The following is a 19834-nucleotide window of genomic DNA, read 5'->3' as shown; positions in this document are numbered from 1 at the left end:
ACAGCAATACAGCTGAGTGTAATGGTCTGAAAAACCGAGGCTGTAGCGAACTGCCACTATGTAGCATCAACAACCATTAGATTAAATGACAGGATGAAAATACACATCCCCTGAGGAGACAGTCAACTTACATTTCTATTCACTAACAGAAGTTGTACCAACTACAATTGACATTGACAAAAACTCAGCGTTAAACATTGTAAAATAAAGTACAAAAATATTTTGCTTAGTTGTGAATGTTTATTTTCTAACTAACCATTATTTTCTAACTAACCAGCTTATTATTTCCAAGCATTACATTCCCAGCATTGTCACAGTGGACACACAGCAATGTGTGTGGCCCAGGATCTGGACACGTCACTGACACCCAACGTAGAAAATACAATAGCAGAATTTGTTTCCAGCCTTATCCTCTGAGTGTGGAGGAACAGCCCTCTGTTATTTGTGTAACGCTTTAGCAGGAGACAATGCCTTTCAGGAACGTCGCTGGGGGCCGGAGCAGCGATCGCACACCTGACCGATCCCAGACTCTCCGCGGGCCGCTGGGAAGAACCAAGCCCGACTCCCGCCCCGCGGGCTTTCTGTGCCAAGGTGAGAACGTGTTTCTGTTCCCAGCACGTTCAGCGCTGCAAAACTCGTCAGAGAGCTGAAAGGGCGCTTTATACGTTAATTTTGGAGGTTTGCCCGCCTAAACTCCTGATCCCGGCGCCGGGCGCCTCCGCCTGCCCCAGCGGCTCCGGCGGGACTCCGGCCGCGGCGGAACCCGGCCCGCGGGAGGCTTCCCGGCCGCGGCGGGCGCACGCCTCTCCTGCGGAGCGCTCTCGCGGAGCGCCGCTGCCGCCAGCCCGGCTCCACGGCGGCTCCGCGGGCGCGGAAGCGGCGCGCAGCCCCCGAGCAGCAGCGTTTGGGGTTCCCTCCCTTCAGCGATCCCAAACTCCGCTCCAACGCGCTTATTTCCTCCTGCCTCCCAAGCCAGCTTCCTGCCCGCGCTGCCACCGTTTTTCCCCGGCATCCCGCCCGCCCCGCCTGCCTCCCAAGCCAGCTTCCTGCCCGCGCTGCCACCGTTTTTCCCCGGCACCCCGCCCGCCCCGCCGTGCCGCCGGTTCGCGGGCGGCCCGGGACGGTGGCGGCGGGGGCGGTGGGCGGCCCGCGGGCGGCCGCGATTGGCGCAGCCGGCGCACGTGGGGCCGCCCTCACGCCTCGGCGCTGGCAGCGCGGCCGCCGCCGCGGGGCACGGCAGGGCAGGGCGGGGGAGCGCACCGAGCTCCGCTCTGCGCGGGTCTCCGCGCACCGCACGCGGCGCTGCGGCGGGGAGGGGAGAGAGAGCGGAGTCGAGTCGAGCCTGCGGAAAGGTGGGTGTGGGAGCCGCAGACGCCACGCTGCGGGTCGCGGTGGCGTGGGGTGGACGGGGGCGATGTCCCCATCGGCTCCCTCGGTGGCGCGCCGCGCTCGCCCCGTTGGGGCTGCCGGCTGCGCGGCGCCCGCGGGCGGAGCTCTCGGAGGGAGAGAAATCACTAACTCGGGCCAGCGAGTTAGTGATCAACTCCGCGGTGGCGTCCTCCGCCCCGGCACGGCGCCGGGACCTCCTGGGCGCGCCGGGGGTGCCGGGCCGAGGCAGCCGGGTGTGCACCCCGGGAGCGGGGGCGGCCGCTGCCGGAGCCGCGGAGCTCCGCCGAGCGCCGTCTGCGGCGCGGCTGGGGCGAGGCGGGCGGTGCGTCCGGCAGCGCAGCCCTTCAGCCCTCGCCGTCGGAGGCTGTGCGAGCGGGGGGCCCGGCCCTGCAGCCCCGGCACGGGTGGCTTTGCTCTGATGCCGGCCTCGAAGTCAGCGCTGCCTGGAGCCGCTGGTGCAGCCCGGCAGTGGTCAGTCCCTGTCGACTGTCCTGGGGAGGTTCTGCGGGTGGTGAAGAGCAGCACAGAACTGGCCAGTAAGCGTTAAGCTGATGTACTGGTCCCCTTCCAACAGGATGTTTCAAGAGTAACCTTGACAGTCCAGTGAAAGGACCACCACCACCTCCCCCGCTTTCTGTTTGAGCCAGCTTTGCTAATGGAAAAGTAAAATTTACAATAGCTGTAGTCATTATCCACTTGTGATGGATAATCCACAGCTGATGGAATCTGAAGTTCAAGGAAATATTTACCGTTATTTAGAGAAATGTGTTATTCTTTTTTCATCATATTTTGCCCCCTGTCAAACAGAGGAGCTTATGTTTAAGGAATTGCATCACTTTGCAAATCCCTCTATCTTTGTCTAAATATAAACTGTCTTATAGGATGTCTTCAACTTGGCTGTTTTCCTTTTCTGAGTCAGAGCTAGTGTTACTGCTTTTCATTGCTTGAACGGGCTCCACAGACCCACGACACCTCTCTTAAGAGTTTTAAGTTGTTGCTCTTGTGATTGGGATCATCTGGCAACTCTGCTTAACGTTACTGAGGCAGACAGGACCTTTTCCAGCCTAAAATACTGGAAGATGACAATAAGGTATCTTGATTTTCTTTTGATTATGACATCTAATCAGTGCTGCAGTGACTAACTCTGGGGGAGGTCTGTAACGTGTCATCTCTTGTAAGGGAGGAGGGCAGGGAAGTTGTATCTTGCTGGTGATGCATTGTGTTAGCAACTCAGGGGTTTCTTTTTCACATCTGTAGTTTCCAAGCACACTTTACCCCTGATTTTTTCTGTAATTCTAGTAAGTTATTTTAATGAGGCCCTAAGAACTCAAAACATAATGAACACAGAACACTTGTGGTAGTTTGAGTGCAAGTAGTCATACTGGGGAGTTGGGCATTTTTTTTCCCATGCTCTGTGAACAGGAATTTACAGCTTCTTGCCCCAGGAAAAATGTTCCCCGTGGGGCTGATGTTAGTCTGCTTGGTAAATACTTGAAAAAGTCACTTTCAGTGCAATGTTTAGGGCCTTTCTGCTTGAGGAAATGCAGTTACATTGTAACATGCCACCCTAATTTCCCATCTATTACTCTTGATTTTCTTCAGGACTATGCCTTAAAAGTTGCATTGCACTTTTAAAAATGCACTAAGGTAAAACAGTGAAAATAAAAAGTACTGTAACATTTTGAGTGTAGAGTGAAAGTACCATTTTGGAAGTTAGCCCAATCACCATTTTGTGATAGCTTCCTCAGGTGAAGGAATTTCCAGGTGGAAAAAAAAGGCTGTGAAGAATTGTGCAATGGAAAGTAAGGGGTATCCTACCCTTGAGTAAGAGTGTTTGTTGTGTTGACTGAGATTTCTGTTAACTTGCACATGTTGATTTCTTACCTGTATTTCATTTATTCTCAAGTTTCTGTGTGTCTCCTCGACATGGTCTGGATAGGAACATGTAAAGTCAGGGAAGTGTGATGGTAACATGGTGTTATGAGCTATAGAATGGTCAAAGAGAAGTACTTTGTGGGTTTTTTTTTTCTTTAAGATTTGTGTTCAGATCACGTCAGTCCTGTGTGGATGTGGGATGTTTAGACACTTTAGATAATATAAGCCATTTATAAAGTCCTTAGTATGAACGGGTTTTTTTTCCTCCTAGCTGAATATTTTTTCTTTGTACTATTTAAGGCTAATTTTACTAGAAGTTCACTTCTTAAGTAAGATGAATTCATCAATAGGTACTTCCTGTGTTTGTAGTGTTGTTATTAGATTAAAGCATACATTTTAGGAAACTTAAAAATACCTTCTTTAAAAAATGCAGCTTATAAGACTATATGGGATGTCTTCTGTTTTATTATGAATAAAATTATATGAAATGCCAGCTCTGCAAAATAGTAACCTGTTAGTTTCCTTTGGGGAGAAGCATGCTGTCTAAGTAATAGTGCATTTGTTCTTTCTTTTTTCTTCCCTTGTAACTTAATGTCCATTTCCAGTGTCCAGCTGGTAAGCTATCATTGCCAAGTCTGTACAAAAGTGTTTTAATCACAGGTGTTCAGATAATATGGTGGTAAGACAAACTTGTCTTCTGTTTTTAACCAAGCAGGAATGCCATAGCTAACATGTGTGCAGAGAAAAACCAAGTCCTTCAAGGGAACACTTAATTTTCCTAGTCCTGGGTTGGTGATCTGGTGATGTTGGGGATTTGAAAAATTGATTAATTAAAAAGCCTTGACATTAATTTATATTGTATCCAGACATGCCAGTGAATTCATTAATACACTTTTGCATATGACTGCAGCAGTTAGTGCTGGTTTAACTGTGTAGAAGCATGTTTAAATTTAGGCTTTTGGTTTGTCTGTTTCTTGTTCTGAGTCAGGAAATGCAAACTAGGGTATATCTAGTATTTTATCAGTGCTAATAAACATTGTGTGATTGTTTACAGTTTCTTGTTGTGTAGCATTCCTTGGTTGTACAGATTTTTAATTTTATCCCCAACAAATTTCTTAAGCTTGGAGAAAAGGAGAGGAAAATAGTTGTTGTTTTGAATTATTATTACCATGTTAACAAGAGAAGGACTATTGGTTTTCCTGCCTAAATGATGTCATAGAACATTTAGGCTGTGGTGTGCAGGAAGAAACTGGTTTTAGGGAAGTGGGAGGAAGGCTATTGCCTCTTACTACTTTCTTTCCTCTCCTCTGGGTAATCTGCTATCACAGAAGGGAATGATGATTTTTCAAAAGCAAATGCATTTCTGAAGCTATGTATAGCAGAAATAAACTCATGAAATATATTCACTGGGTAACTGAGGGCTAAAAAGATATCAGACCATTTAACAAAATCATTGTATTAAAACTCTTTCAAAATTGCCAGTGTCCTCTTCCATCCTGAAAAACCTTTTCCCAGTAGTCCATTTTCTTTTCCAGTATACATTTGTTGGAGGTCCAGTTGACTTCTGGCATGTGTTGTTCATTGTGGTGCTCTAGAGCTCATAGCTGAACATTAAACTGCCTTTTTTTCCATCTTAAGCTTAGGCAGACATCCTCTTCACCTGAGGTTTTTGACACAGACAGTGCTGTGGGACTTCTTTGTCATAAGTGTAAGAGAATCCTTTGTAAATGGGGATTGCATGACTGTGAGTTAGCTTGATAAATTACATATTCATACTTTCCCTTTCATAATTTTTCTTTGCAGATAGTTTTGGTAAAGGATTCCTGCTGTGCTGAAGTGCTGCAGGTCTGGGAGCAGTTTGGACTGTAATGTTCCTGTGTTCTTTACAAGACAGCACTTGTATTGGATTTCTGATGCTTAGAAGACCCAGGTTTCTATGTGTATGTGTTGTCAGTTTCAGACTTTTATATGTAGATAACAGGGGTAATCTACTGTCAACAGCCCCAAGGGAAAAAAATCCAAACGCTTCTGTTCTGTAGCATTTTGATTTCCTTAGTAAAACAGGAGCATTGTGGGAGCTCAAGGTTGCTCAGTGGTGCAGAATTCTTACCAGTGGCTATGAATACAAGTTACTGAAGGTTTTACGGTCATGAACTGCGGATTAAAGTCCAGCACTAAAAGCTGAACTCGGGGTTTTTTTTCCCTTTAAACTTGGTTCTAGTCTTGCTGTAGGCGTGAGAATGGTGCCAGCTCCAGGAATCTTTTTTTTTTGTTTTTTCTTCTGCCTTTGCTGTTTTGTGTGGTTTTAAACTTCAGACGCTTTCACTTCATTATCTCTTCCTAGAGATTGCACATGTTTTTTATATATGTGAAGTTTCTAAGTAGTGTGAAACACACTGTGTAATTGCAGGTCCGTTAGTAATAGGGCAAACCCCCAGATTACATGTATGTGTATGAAACACTTAGGATGGAGAGACTTCGGAAAACAGGTTTCTGGGTAGGTTGGGTTTTTCTTGTCTATGCATAAAACAGTACTCTTAAATGTATAACAGCAATAAATAATAAACTTGTTTTGGAGTAGATTTCAATATAAGAAATCAACATACTCCTACTTGAGTTAAACTAAGCCATGGTTAAATTATTAAGATTCTGCTGCTGTGGAAACAATTCCTTTTTCTTGATACGTCACCATAAGATAAAACTGGAAATGTAACTTTTGTGAAATTTGGTGCTTGCCTGCAATTCATCTTCAAAAAAGAAATATTTATAATTTCTTCTTGCTAGCTGTCCTGGCCAACAAGTTTATTATTTACACATTTTGGTTTTGGGTCTCCTTTTCACAAGCCATTCTGTTATGTTTGCAGGCTGTTTTAGACACTCTTTGTATCTTGCAAATACTTGCTTGGAGAGCCAAAACAGTAATTCCTTAACTTTACTTACAGTTTTTTTCCAGGGTTGTTGAGGTGCGAAATTGAGATATAATCTTAATATTTTTCCTACCTTTCCACTTGCTAGTGTATTTAGGAGGAGGGGAAGAGCAAACAACTTGCCATATGCAGTATACACTTGGAAACCGCCCTCTTAGTAATTAGTAGAAATTCTAGGATGTTTAAGAGCTTCCTCTTGAATTGTTTGCCTTTAATGGGCCATTATCTGAGCATATAAACTTTCTGTATTCATTTAAAAGGACACAATGCTCAGTTCAACATTGTTAATCATATATGGAAGGAAAGAAGGAAAGACTATGATCAGTTATTGACAGATTGGAATTATGCAGTTAGAGTGAGTTCCTGTTAGTTCATTTATTTCTTTGAGCTTGTATGGCGGGTTCCTGACAGTGTAATAAAGTGTCCAAGTGCTCTGATATGCACAGAGGTTAGTGACTACTCTGTTAGCACCTCTGTGACTTTAATATAAACATGGCAAATAATTTTTTGAAGTGGCAGTTTGTTCAGTGTAGATTAACAATCCACTCTACCCTCTAACAGCAAACACTTATAGGTCTGTAGGATGCCATGCTCAGAGATGCGCTCTGCTCATGTGTAACACTGCAAAGGGGCTTCTTTCTGGCTTCCTGGTGGCCATCAGTTCCTTGCTGGTAGGCATCCTCTGCAGGTGGATGGCAGGCTCTGCACCTGGGCCTTTGCCACGTTTTTTATTGCATGAAGGTTACAGGATTCAAAGAGACAAAAAAGTGTCTGGTATCTTTCCACAGGAAAGAACCAACAAAAAACTTGTGTTCAGCTACCTTTAGTGTCTTAAGGAAAGATTTAAAGGTGTGTTTAAACCTAAAATTTACAACTTAGTTTTGTAATTTCAAAATCTCGACCTGTGCTGAAGGGGGTGCATTAAAGAAGCATTCTGATTTAAAATACAAAAACCGCCAGAAGATCACAGAACCGTAGAACAGCTGAGGTTGGATGGGACCTCTGGAAGTTCCTTTTTACAGTTTTATTATACCATTCTCTTTAGGAGAAGAGCTGTGTTAAGCTTAGCTGGTTTTGGACAGTGCTCTCAGGGCCATGGTGTGATTCTTGGGCTTGTCTGTGCAAGGCCAGGAGTTTGACTTCATGATCTTTGAGGGTCTATTCCAACTCAGGATGTTCTATGATTTGTTTTGGGAGATACAGAAAGGATGTTGCAGCTTGTAAATATAGAGGCTCACTAGTATGAGGGGATATCAAACAATGAAGACTTTGTTCTGTAAGCAGACAGCTGAGTGAAGTCAGAGGCATATTCACAGATGGAAGTGAGTTCTTGGTTACTGGAACTGAAATTTTCCGCTTACGTTTTTTTGAACCTTAAATGGGGACCTTTTAAGAATCATCTTGCATTGTGCCCAAGCCATTAATTTTTGTCTCAATCAGTACAGAATTTCAGTTTCAGTATAAACACACTTTCAATATGTTCTTTGAAAAAGAATTATTGACTGCTTTTAGTAAAACTCACAACTTAAGAAAATTAATGTGTCATTTGTTTATTTGAAACATCGGTTTTACTGTAACCTGTGTGCATTTGCAGCTGTTCAGAAGTGACTGTCAGAGGAGCAAAGAATGATTCAAAAGCATATGAGGTGCTGGATGCTTCCCACATCACTGGTAATGTATGATCTATATTTGAAAAATGTAACCAAGACTGAATCTTTACATGTTTTCATGTTTCTTTTTCTGGGCAATTGACTAGTTTGACTATAACATCAGACTGCATTTGCTGTAAGTTAGGGCATTTGTATGACTTACAGTTTACCAGGGCCTGAAATGTTCATACAGAAATTCACGATGGAAGTGTTTGCTTTGAAGATTCTGATTTAATTTAACTCCTGTGGAAGCTAAAGGCTATAGCTGACTTGACTGGAACTTGAACAGAGCAGGCAAGCAAGCTTTGTCCCATAGAGTTGCTTTAATGTTTCTGTTTCCTATGTATTTAGTAAGGCTTCAGATATTCCTTTAGTATGTAACTATAGGGCTAGGTAACGTGTTTCTTAGATGCAGAGACACAGTTACAGTTTATAATCTATTGCTTAAATATCCAAATAAAAGATTAAGGATTTGCCATAGGTGATCAGCTGTACCTTGCAGAGTTGTTAATTAACCTGCACTTAGACACAGGTTGTGTTTGTGGTTGAGTCTGGGCTGAAAACTAGCATCTTTTACGTCAGTTCTGCATTGACTTGTGAGTTATGCTCTCTGCTTAGGCACCTGATTATCTTCTGACCTGAGGTGTCCACATTTCCTGTCAAGTCAGTGGAAGGAGCTGAAAGCCTTGGGGGCATGAATCACAGCACTGTAGTGTTTCACAAAATAGTAATGACATTATTTCAGTAAGCAGTATTAAAAAGCCTGAATAGAAATAGCTTTTATGTGTGCTGGGAGTAAGGCAATACAATTTTGTGACTACTGTGTTAGCTGAAGATAGCTGTTTATGTTGGGTTACACTTCATTTGCAGATCTTGACACACCACTGTCCCTGCTTGCCCCAGTTTGCCAAGGTCATACTGAATTGTGGGTGATTCTTGTCCCCAGCCCAGGAAATCAGATGCTTGGGGGTGTCTCTTGAGAAAGCTTTGGGAAGGTAAGCTAATTGGTTATCTGTGAAATTTTTCAGGAGGAAGCTAGGACTTAGCACCTCTAACTTACTTTAATGACTCGATGGGATCTGAAATATGTCATTTAGTGTCTTAAAAGTAAATTCCTTGTGTCCAATGTGATATTTTAACTCAGAGCCCTTATCTGACCAAAAGCTTATGTGACAGCCTTTAAAGGATTAAGAAACCAGTGTGCCTATAGTTAGATAAAGGAATTTAGTAGATGGGAGCCATGTATAGGGCACCTTCAGATCATTGTAAGAATTACATGAAAGTCTAGTTTCAGGTTCTGTTTGGTTGCTAGACAAGGTTTCATTTTAGGGGACAAGAAGTATGCAATTAAAAAAATATTAGACTTCAGTAACTTTTAATTTTTTGGGGCGTAAACATTATGCATTTTAACCTCCTAAAAAGAAAACTTCAAAGATAAGCTCTGTAAGCTGAGAAATATACTGGATTTAGTTGTCATGTAAAACAACAGTGCATTAAACAGCCCTTATTTTTCTTTCAGTGGTGGTTATTGTGAAAGATACAGCAGTGGGAGTATAAGGGTTCCAGATGTCTGGGGGTCCAGTTCTACTCCTAGTTACTTCTGTATAAATCTTCTTATTTATTCTTGTGGAAATGATTGTTTATTTGTGAAAGTGGGCAGGTCTGTGCTGAGGCAAGGCTTGATCCTGTTGTCCTTGGAGTGCAATAACAGTGCTTCTGCATTCCTCTTAAGGGGATGATAAGACCATGTTTGCAACTCTGCTTTCTGTTTCTTCTGTTCCTCTCCACTAGGTTATTAGGGAGCTGATTTGGTTTTCTGGATGTTTGGGCAAAGAAAACTGAGAATTCTCCAGTAGTATTAGACTCTTGTTTATTTCATGTTTGTCCCCTATAGAAGCTTATGGAGCAGGATATAGTCAAGATGCTGACATATCTTGTGATTAGTTGCTTGTTTCAAACAGTAATAGCTGATGCCTTCAAATCTTGACTTGAAAATACTGATTGGTTTTGTGTTAATTCAAAAGCTAAATCTGAATTAACTTTTCAAAAGCTAAATTCAAAAGCTAAATTCACAGTTTTGTTTTTTTCTATTCCATTTGGTTACAGTAGAAAGTGCAGGAATGGATTGTCTTTGACAGTAACCCAAGTACGACTGGGTGCTAAGGGGGGGCTTCCTTACAGCTCTCTCTGAGCAGTGATTAAGCTGAAGAATGCATTTGTGCAGCCTTATAACACTGACCTGGTGGTCCCATAAGTGCTTAGCAGATGCCAGATTCTCCCATACATTCATAAGCTGGGTGTGGTGACCCCCTCATTTTCTGTAGAAGGAAATGATCTTAAATGAGTTGATCAAAGTGATATCTGTAGTAAAACTGTGATAATAATACATCTTTCTAGTTCTGTTTTTATAGATTATCAGCCTATCAGACTTTATCTTTTAAGCAATTCAGTAAGAAACTTGTAATCAACTCAATGTGCATTTGAAGACCTCTTAAAAATTTGCTAATTCATCCTATGGAGAATCTTGCCCAATGTATAACACAAACATCTTCCCTTTCCAGCTTATAACAAACCTGTTACTTAGGTTTCTAGAGTAAAACAGGCAATGATGTATATGGACTGTTTTTCTGTCTCTTTCGTTGTGCATCTGTTGTGTCTTCCTCTGTGTCTGACATAGTTTGTGCATGTACCCCACACATAGTCTGTGCATGTCTCTGCACAGAAGGAAATGAATTTTCACAGGTGGAGCAATAAAAGCCATCCTTGTGAAGGTGTAGTGTCTGGATGTTTCACAGGGAGCTGGTTTGGTGGCTATGAGCATTTTCTCACTTCCTGATGGTGACAAAGCAGTAAACCCCAGGTTGTTTTTCTCTATGTTCCCCCCACTGTGGATTTATTTCATGTTCTTACAGCAAAGGCTTATCTGAACTTCAGGATATTCCCAGCTTTGACATGAGTTCTCATACTTGTTTTTGCCTTGTCATTTAAACATTTTTCCTCCCTCACTTTTCAAAAGGGTGGCATGAGGTGAGGTTGACAATTGATATCTGTTGTGACTAAAAGGGAACGTTTCTTTTTTGATAGAGGGGTGAATATATAATTTAGCTTGCAGTAAGAGGAAAATGCTTTTCATTTCACTCAGTGAGCTATGCTGAGGAGGGGATAGAAGGGATCAGAAAAGTGGAATCCAGGCTGTGATATAACATATTGTAGTATGTTATGCTGAATAAAATTTCCTGAAAATAGAAAAGAGATACTAGAGCACGCCCAGGAAATGCAGCAATTCCCCTAGAAACATGTCTGAGATGGGAGGAAATGAGAGTTCAGTACTACTGAAACACAGAGAGGTGCAATGAGTTGTCTTCTGAGGTGTGGGAGGTATGGGAGGTATTTATCTGATTAATGAACCAGTAGCACTGGTTCAGCTGTCTTCCATGGACAAGGATTATTCCTGTAACGTGGTCTCAGCTGTGTCTAATCTCCTTCTAATGTCACTCTTTGTTTTCTGCCTTTATAATTTTGTCTGTTTCTTCCTCATTTCTCACTATTTTATTATCTTTGCAACCCTTGCACGTGATTTTAATCATGAGGCTGTTATCTTTCAAACCTCATTTTGCAGTCCCCAGGGACTTCTTAAGGGCCTTAATAGGTGTGTATTTCCCTGTCATGTGTCAGTTTAAACATTAACCTTGGCATCTTTGGTCAAAGAATGTTGACTAGAGATTGATTTCCTCTATTTATAGGTGAGTTCTCACCTTTCTTCATGTTCTTATTTTCTCCTTTAAATAATTATACTTTTCTAGCTTATCTTAGAAACAAGGTAATCTTTGGGAAGAGTAAGATGTGACTCAGATGACTGGAAAAGGGGAAGGATTGTGCCCACCTGTAAAAAGGATAGAAGGGAGGATCCTGGAAGCTACCAACTTCTGACCTCACTTCTGTGCCTGAGAAGGTCATGGAACAGGTCCTCCTAGATGCCATGCTAGGGCATATTGAGGACAGGAAGGTGACTTGAGACAGCCAGCACGACTTCACCCAGGGCAGGTCCTGCCTGATAAATGGCCTTCTATATTGGAGTGACTCCATCAGTGAACTAGGGAAGCTACAGATGTCATTTATCTGCACTTTTGACATGGTTCTCCCCAACATCCTTCTCTTTAAATTGGAGAGAGAAGGATTTGCTGGCTGGACTGTTAAATGGATAAGAAATTGGTTGGATAGTCTCATCCAGAGGGTAGTAGTCAACAGCTCAGGGACCAAGGGACATCAGTAACAAGTGGTGTCCCTTAGGGATCTGTAAACTGTGTTATTTACTATCTTCTTCATTGATGTAGACAGAGGGATTGAGTGCAGCCTCAGCAAGTTTGCAAGTGACACCAAGCTGAGTGGTGTGGTTGACAAACCTGAAGGATGGGATGCCATCCAGAGGGACCTGGACAAGCCCAAGAACTGTGCCCATGGGTATCTCAAGGAGTTTTAACAACACCAAGTGCAAGGTGCTGCACCTGGCTGGGACAACCCGTGGTATCAGCAGAGGCTGGGGATGGACAGATCCAGAACAGCCCTGCCCAGAAGGGCTTGGGGGTGCTGCTGGCTGAGAGGCTAGTCTCATCCAGAGGGTAGTAGTCAACAGCTCAGGGACCAAGGGACATCAGTAACAAGTGGTGTCCCTTAGGGATCTGTAAACTGTGTTATTTACTATCTTCTTCATTGATGTAGACAGAGGGATTGAGTGCAGCCTCAGCAAGTTTGCAAGTGACACCAAGCTGAGTGGTGTGGTTGACAAACCTGAAGGATGGGATGCCATCCAGAGGGACCTGGACAAGCCCAAGAACTGTGCCCATGGGTATCTCAAGGAGTTTTAACAACACCAAGTGCAAGGTGCTGCACCTGGCTGGGACAACCCGTGGTATCAGCAGAGGCTGGGGATGGACAGATCCAGAACAGCCCTGCCCAGAAGGGCTTGGGGGTGCTGCTGGCTGAGAGGCTGGACACGACCCAGCCGTGTGTGCTGGAACCGGATAATCTTTAAGGTCCCTTCCAACCCAAGCCATTCAATAGTTCTGCAGTTGTGTGACCTCCTTTGTAGTTTCCATTTCTTTCGACTTTCAATTCTACTTCCCTTTCACAGTGTTTCTTCTGAGTTGCATACTTTAAATGAAGCAACGAAGTTATTGATGATAAGGGGTGAAAGGTAAGTGTTCTGCAAATTCCACTATGGTATGTTGTGGATCTTTCCAGGTGTGTTATTACACTCTGTGACAGGATGTGAAATATTCCACACATTGAGTAAATAATAGCTGTTATGAATAAATGCTTTTCAGTTAGCAGAGCTGGATAACTGGTTTCTGAACATCTTAAAATGAAAATCCCGAAGAAATGTAGATAGAATAAGGAAGGACCTGGAATTATGTTAGATAGCTAATTAAATGGTTGCTTCTTATTCTGTTGTGGAACAAAAGAAACCAATGCTTTGCAAGTGCTGAAGGGTCACTGAAAAGAAAAAGACAAATTTGAAGTTGTGGGTGGTTGTTTGCCTCAGTATGGTGCTGGCAAGTCTAATATACTTTGTTATGTGCAGAGTATTCTGTGTTTAATTAAGCTTAAAATGTGAGTAATGTATATTCAAAGGCAAGAGAAATGCATCTGTTGTCTTTTAATCTTTCATTGAATGGAGCAATTGATTTCAGTGTAGGATTATCTGTATTACAAGGTACAGGACACTGAAGGGGTGCTTCTGCTTCTGGTTGGCATTTTTCATCCTTCTAAAATGTCTGAGCACTTTAAGTACCGGCAATATCTAGGTATTGAATTTTCTATTGTGTTTCTTTAAAATTATTGGCTAAAGGTTATCTTTAGTATACATAATTTGTAAATTAATTACATATTTATGTGTACCTGAGATCTTTGCGTTCTAAGAGGTGAATTTGCATCTCTGCATAACCACAATATTTTGTTTTTTTTGTTTTGGTCTTTGGCCTGAATGGACATCTGAGGCAAAAAAAAATTTGCAAGACTTATTAGCAGTAGATCCTTGCTTGATTCTACATGGAAATCTCTCAGTTCTCTTGGGGGTCCTATGAAATTGTTCTTTCCTACAGTAATAAAATTGTCTCTCAAGTATAAATGATGCTAGAATTGTCTAGCTGAGTGAGCAACTAAAATTAATGAGTCGCAAAGAATTCCAAGTATGCATCTGGCTATTAGGGCTATACCCGCAGTTTTGTGATATCTTTATTTGGGAAAACATCTCTTGCTTTCTTTACTTGCTGTGCAGATGGCTGTACAAAAGATTGCTCTTTGAAGAAAGACTGAAACATCAGTAGGCATAGTAGATAAAAGCACAGAATGCACTTAACACTCTCTTTCTTAATTTCAGAATCTTTCTCATGAGGATTTAGAAGCAGTTCTTATAATGATGTAGCTTTTAAGAAATTAATATCCTTGTAAAAGCTAGATGAAAGCCTTTTAAGAAGTTGTAAAAACAATATTTGTACCATGTGCTATGTGCCTCATTCATGGCTCCTTTATTACAGATCTTGGTTTTTACAGAGTTGCCTGTCCTTGCAAACCTTTCTGTACGAAATTTTCTTGGAGAGACAGAAGGTTCTAAAATACTAATAGATCTTGTAGTGCATAGCACATGTGTTCTTTGCAAATGAAATGCTTCTTTCTTTTTTCAGCAAGTGGAGTAATGTGAATACTTTTTTGAAGAAAAAAACAAAACCGTAAGATTCCCCTTCCCTCCTTTTCTCCGTGACCAAAGTATTTTGGGATATTAACTTCAAAAATTTAGTTTACTCTTATTTTCATTTTTGAAAACTTTCTAACATGTGGACAGGAATAGTGAAAATTTTTAATTACTGCAATCCTGGTAATATCCCACTTTTTAAAAGTGATTAGTTCTGTTGGACTATTGAAAGTATATGAACTTGAAGACTAAGTTCAGCTGCCTTAGTGATGAATGACCAGAAGAAAGCACATGTAAATTCCATTTAGGGTGCACTAAGACCCTGATAAGGATATTGCTTCATGAGTCTCTTTTTTTTAAACTTCCCTTCCTGTCTGTATACACTGTGTTTCACTGGTGGCCTCGCTGTACTTGTCAGGCTGAATAAAGGCTGTTAGTTCACATTCTGACTCAGCATCACCCCTGAAATGTATACTGTACATCTGCATTGTATGTAAACTCACTATTAAAAAAACCCAAACAACTTTTTAGTATTTCTTATATCTACCAAGGCTTGGATTCAGACCTTTGAGTTTCTGGGTGGGTTGTTTTGCTTGAAGACTGAAACTTACATAGGCAACCCTGAGAAACTGTTGTGATGGTAACATGATAGCTGATACTTACTAGGTAAGGATGAAAATGTTATTTGCAAAGTGAATGTGTGCAGAATCAAACAGGTCTGCCTTATCTCTGTGGGGTATGGGAAATTTTTGGTTTAAGTTTTTTTTGCTTTTGTCTTTTGTTTATACGGTGTTTAATGTATTTTATTAGTGATAACATCCATGATAAAATGCATGGCTGAATCCTTCATAATAGGAAAGCTACTGAAAGAGGTCTTAAATATAAGTAATTATCTGTGAGGCTTTACCTACCTGTCCTGAAGATCTCTCTCAGGGATTTCTCCTGTTGTTGAACATAATGAGCACAGACCATTAACTTTAAAGATACTTGTGTGCCTCACAGGATTCTGGGTCTCTGTTGAATCAGTGACACTTACTGATTTTCTTCCTCTTGGAGTAAGACATTTCTCCTTTCTTTTAAATCTGTCCTGTCACTGTTGCACATTTGTCTTTATATAAAAATTAGGAGGGATTCCCTTCCTTTTCTTGTTTTCTTCTTTCTTAAGTTTCTTTCTCATTGTTCTGGTGTTACATACTTGGGTTGCCTTTCTTTTATCTTCTGTTCCATTCCTTCACCAAATTTCACACAGGTATGGGTGGTTAAAAAGACTAGCTGCATCAGGTTGCCTACTCAGGTTATAGCATGATTAGTGTGAAAGCTTAATATTGAAAGGAGAAAATTTCAAAGAAAAGTGTTACACTACCAGCAAAAATGTACAAAACCTTGATATTTAACTAAGTGTAGAATGCCATGCACGCATCAGTAAAGAGTACTGATCACAGTACTCACAGAAGTGTATTAATAACAATAATCTGTATAAGACTTTAACAATTCTAGAGCAAGATCCTGGTTGATGCAAATTTGCGTAAAAATATTTTCCTTCTGACTTCAGTGTACATTCTCACACTTCTCTGTCCTGGCCACTGTATTGTAACAGGACTTACACCCCCTGAATAAAGCTATTTTTGATTCCTTTCAGGAATGAATAGAGGAGGGAATTGTGTTTCTGATGAAGCCAGAGCTGTGTACAAGGAAGTACTAGATCTGAATCGTTTTTATTACAGTTGTGAAAAGGCATCAGAGCGGTAAATAGTTCTGTTGTATAGCAGGAAAGACAAAAAACAGTAAACATTTGCATTTGATCTTGAATCTGATTTACACAGTTTATTTAACAAAGCTATTTGCTTTGATTGTAGAAGAACAGGAACTTTTGGTGATAAGGTGAGTAGCAATTTGAGTTTCCATTTATGCTTTTCCTCTGCTCAAGTTTGCACCTTGAGCTTACTGGGTGTCAGATGCCTTGAAGCAGTTAATAGATCTGCAAGAGCCAGAAGGAATACTGTGCGCATTTGAATGCTCAGCAAACATATGTATGTTATTTTAGGAAACCTGACAGGTCTTAGAGTAAACTTAAAAGTCACCAAATGTGCTGGTACATTGAAAACACATCTCCTCAGTGTGAATACAGCTGTACTACCCTCCTGACTACCGGGAGATAAGATCCTGGAAGGGTGAGTTCTCTTAACAGAAGGCAGAGAAAACCTGGTGATGTTTGAAGGACCTAGTTCTTTCTGTGTGTGAAGCATAGTTAGCATTCTTTGCAGCACAAGGGAGGAGAGAATGAGGTAACTTTCTTGTGATAGCTTCAGAGGCCACACTGACTGGATTTGAAAGCACTGTATGAAAATGTTCTGTAGTTTTCTGTCCCAGCAATAGTGTAGCCTGGGAATAGGGCTGAAGACTTTGGTTAATATCTTCAGGGTGTTGACAAATTGCAAATGAATAAAGGTTGCATGGGCTTGAAGGGAAGATGAAATTCATCTTCTTTCATTGTCAATTACAGCAGAAATAGCCAGAATAACATGTTAATTTCAAGTAGACTGTTCAGTGTAGATTTAAAAGCCCTGAAATATGTAGAATCACATTTGTTCATGAAACTTGGGTAACTTGAAGCAAGTTGTGAATGTTCTTCCTTTCACCTACACCCCTCTATTCACATTTTGAAATTATATTGGGATTGTACCACCAGTTTCTGTCATGTGTGATTGCAGTGTTGTAGGTTTCTGCCTCTCCTTAAATAAAGGTAAGAAAAAGGACATTATTCCTATTGTCATTGAAAGCGTGTTGTTGAGTAATAACAGTGAGGGCATTTTATTAAGGGCACATTATTTTGAAGCTGTAAAACTGTCCTAGATCTCTCTCTCATCAAAACACTGTTCTTCAAACAAGACTGAAATACTCCAAAATGTAGTCTACCAATATATGTGAACTAGAGGACACTGGCTCAAAGATCAGACACAAAATAGTGTAAGCACTTAGCGAAACTAATTTTATGTAAAAAGTGGTAGTAGGTAATTTCTTTTTATGTCTTCTTTGGGAAGCACACTCAAAAAGCTAATAAAAGCAGACTAGTGTGGATCAGAACTGGTAATATTCCACAGGTATGGCATTCAGATCCAACACTTTGCTCCTAATTCCTTTTCTTCTGTATCGCCTGCATAGTACTGCCCACTCCTTCTCCCCCCCAAAAAATACATACTGGAGATCCATACATTGGGAAATTATTTCATCTCCTGTAACCAGCTAAGTTCCTCATCACTTCTGTGTATTCAGGTTGTGGTATGAAATTTGCAGATTTGAATTGCTCAAGGCATTCCTCAAAACTATATCAAAACAGTAAGCACAGAACAGTAGTTACAGCTTGATGAAGTTGAAGTAGAGGTTTTGAACAGAATGTAGTACTGTGGTGAAAAAATAATGATGTGCCTGGATTATCATAATAATTTTAAAGGATATTGGGGCTAATTTAGCATAGAGACAAACGTTTTTTTCTTAAACTGCATAATGAGAGGAAACATTGCAGTAAGAGACAGACTGTTCCTGCCAGACACTAGAATTATGACTATATTGATAAAGTTAGTTGGGATGATTTTTTTTTCCTTTCTAAGGTGGAGGTGGCAATTCCTCTTTTAGAATATGATTTCTGAGATCTTCTGTTAATGTGTGCAACAGTGAGACTGCCAGAAAATGGTTTTCTAAAAATGCAATCTCTCAAGTCAACCAAATGCATCATTGCAAGCAGTTTCTTTTAATCCACAAGTCAGTGGGCACCAATCCTGTTTAGTGGTTTGAGTTTTCAAAGAAGAACATTGATGTCAGGCTGAAGCTTGCATAATGCCAGTGGTGGCTGCCTAATACATAATATTTCTATGAGTTGTTCTAAATTCTAGACTTCACTGGTAGTGCAGGTACTGTACATCATGTTATGGAAATAGAAATGGATGTTTTTCTGGATACTCTTTTCTGCATTATTTTCCATGTTCAAGATTCAGAGTGACCAAAGAAGGTCCTTTTGCCTATCATTTTCCACCAATGGGCACAGCAATGTTAGTAGATATTTCCAATTTGGCAAAACAAGTTTATGAAGGTAATCAAAGAAAGGTCATTTTTGAAATAAAGCAGGAAGAGAAGGGGAACCTTCCCCTGTGGATGCTGTCCCTGTACTCAGGTGAGAATGGTTTGGGAATCTGACCTTTGCATATGGGTTTGCTTCTTTCTTTTTTCCTTTTTTTTTTTTTTCCTTGTTGTTTTAATAGAGTGGGTATACTGGAGATAAACCCAGGTTAACCCTTCTGTTATAGTATGTGGAGTGCTGTCTCTGAACTAAAATGGGAAGAGGGAACTTTATATGGGAAAGCAGGACACAATTTATGAATGTGAGTTTTCAAATCTAGTGTTTTATTTCAGCATACTTTCAGTTTGCATCTGTTTATGTACTTGGCACAGAATTACCACTCACTACATTAGGGGTGACCATTCAATTGTTTTTTGGGTTTTTTTATTTCATATTTTGGAGCATTTTCTATTATTGGACCACCTAAAATGTAACCGTTTGTCAGTGAAGTTGATAATATCTTTTGCTGCTTTGGCTTGAAGGAAGAGCTGTGCTTTCTGCTCATTGATATCCTCTTTGTTTTGTATGATTGTACTAGAAGGTGGTAATTGGCACCTTGCTTTTTCCTACTATTTAAGGATGCCTTGTAGTTAATATAATTTGCTGTTCTTCAAGGTAACTAATTCACATATGCAGTAATTCAAAGGAAACCAAAAGGAAGTTACATGGAATTTCTCTTTTGGCAGTGCTTGGTAAGCATGTTTCATCATCCCAGAAATTCTGTTCAGTCAAAGCCTAATTTTGGAAAAGAAGAAAAACTGTCTGTTTCTGTCGAGAACTTGCTTGATACAAAGCAAGCAATTAAGCTTTCTGCCTAAAGACTTGTAATTGTATTTGAAAAAATTAATAACTGTAAGGGAAAACTCAATAGGAGTTGGAATCTTATGTTTTGCATTTGATTTCAGCTGTCTCTAAAGACCTGACTGGTTTCACTTCTTCACCTAACCTCTTTTTATGAATATGCTCTATGTTTCTAATTTTCTTCTCCTTTGGGAATGCTTGATGGCTGTCATTGTGGATTTTTATTTGAGTGAAAATGACAACTTGAGTATAAGTGACAGTTTTCAAATCCACTTTTAAATAGATACGAATTTTCCAAATCCTTTGGAGATTATATCAAACCCCTTGCACTGCTTTTATTGGGTCTGTGGGATCTCTTCAGCAGCTGGCAAGAAGTCCATCTTAAAAC

At 40.9% G+C, this 19834-nt stretch overlaps 1 protein-coding gene across 2 annotated transcripts in view; it reads left to right on the top strand.

Moving 5' to 3' along the window:
- Positions 1-1259: 1259 nt before the first annotated feature.
- The window catches only part of STXBP6 (syntaxin binding protein 6), a 93271-nt gene continuing 74696 nt past the window's right edge, over positions 1260-19834 (top strand). The window contains exons 1-2 of one of the 2 annotated variants that reach the window (XM_041484136.1): positions 2407-2479; positions 7786-7862. The gene's annotated coding sequence lies outside the window, so the exon portion shown is untranslated. Of the gene's footprint in view, positions 1353-2406; positions 2480-7785; positions 7863-19834 lie in introns of those variants that run through there. The other variant, XM_041484135.1, reaches the window with a different exon arrangement.

Source organism: Pyrgilauda ruficollis, unplaced genomic scaffold (assembly GCF_017590135.1).
Source record: "Pyrgilauda ruficollis isolate IOZ18807 unplaced genomic scaffold, ASM1759013v1 scaffold63, whole genome shotgun sequence".
In the NCBI taxonomy this organism is placed as follows: domain Eukaryota; kingdom Metazoa; phylum Chordata; class Aves; order Passeriformes; family Passeridae; genus Pyrgilauda; species Pyrgilauda ruficollis.
The sequence above is the reverse complement of the archived record's forward strand: the minus strand, read 5'-3'. Positions and strand labels throughout refer to the sequence as shown.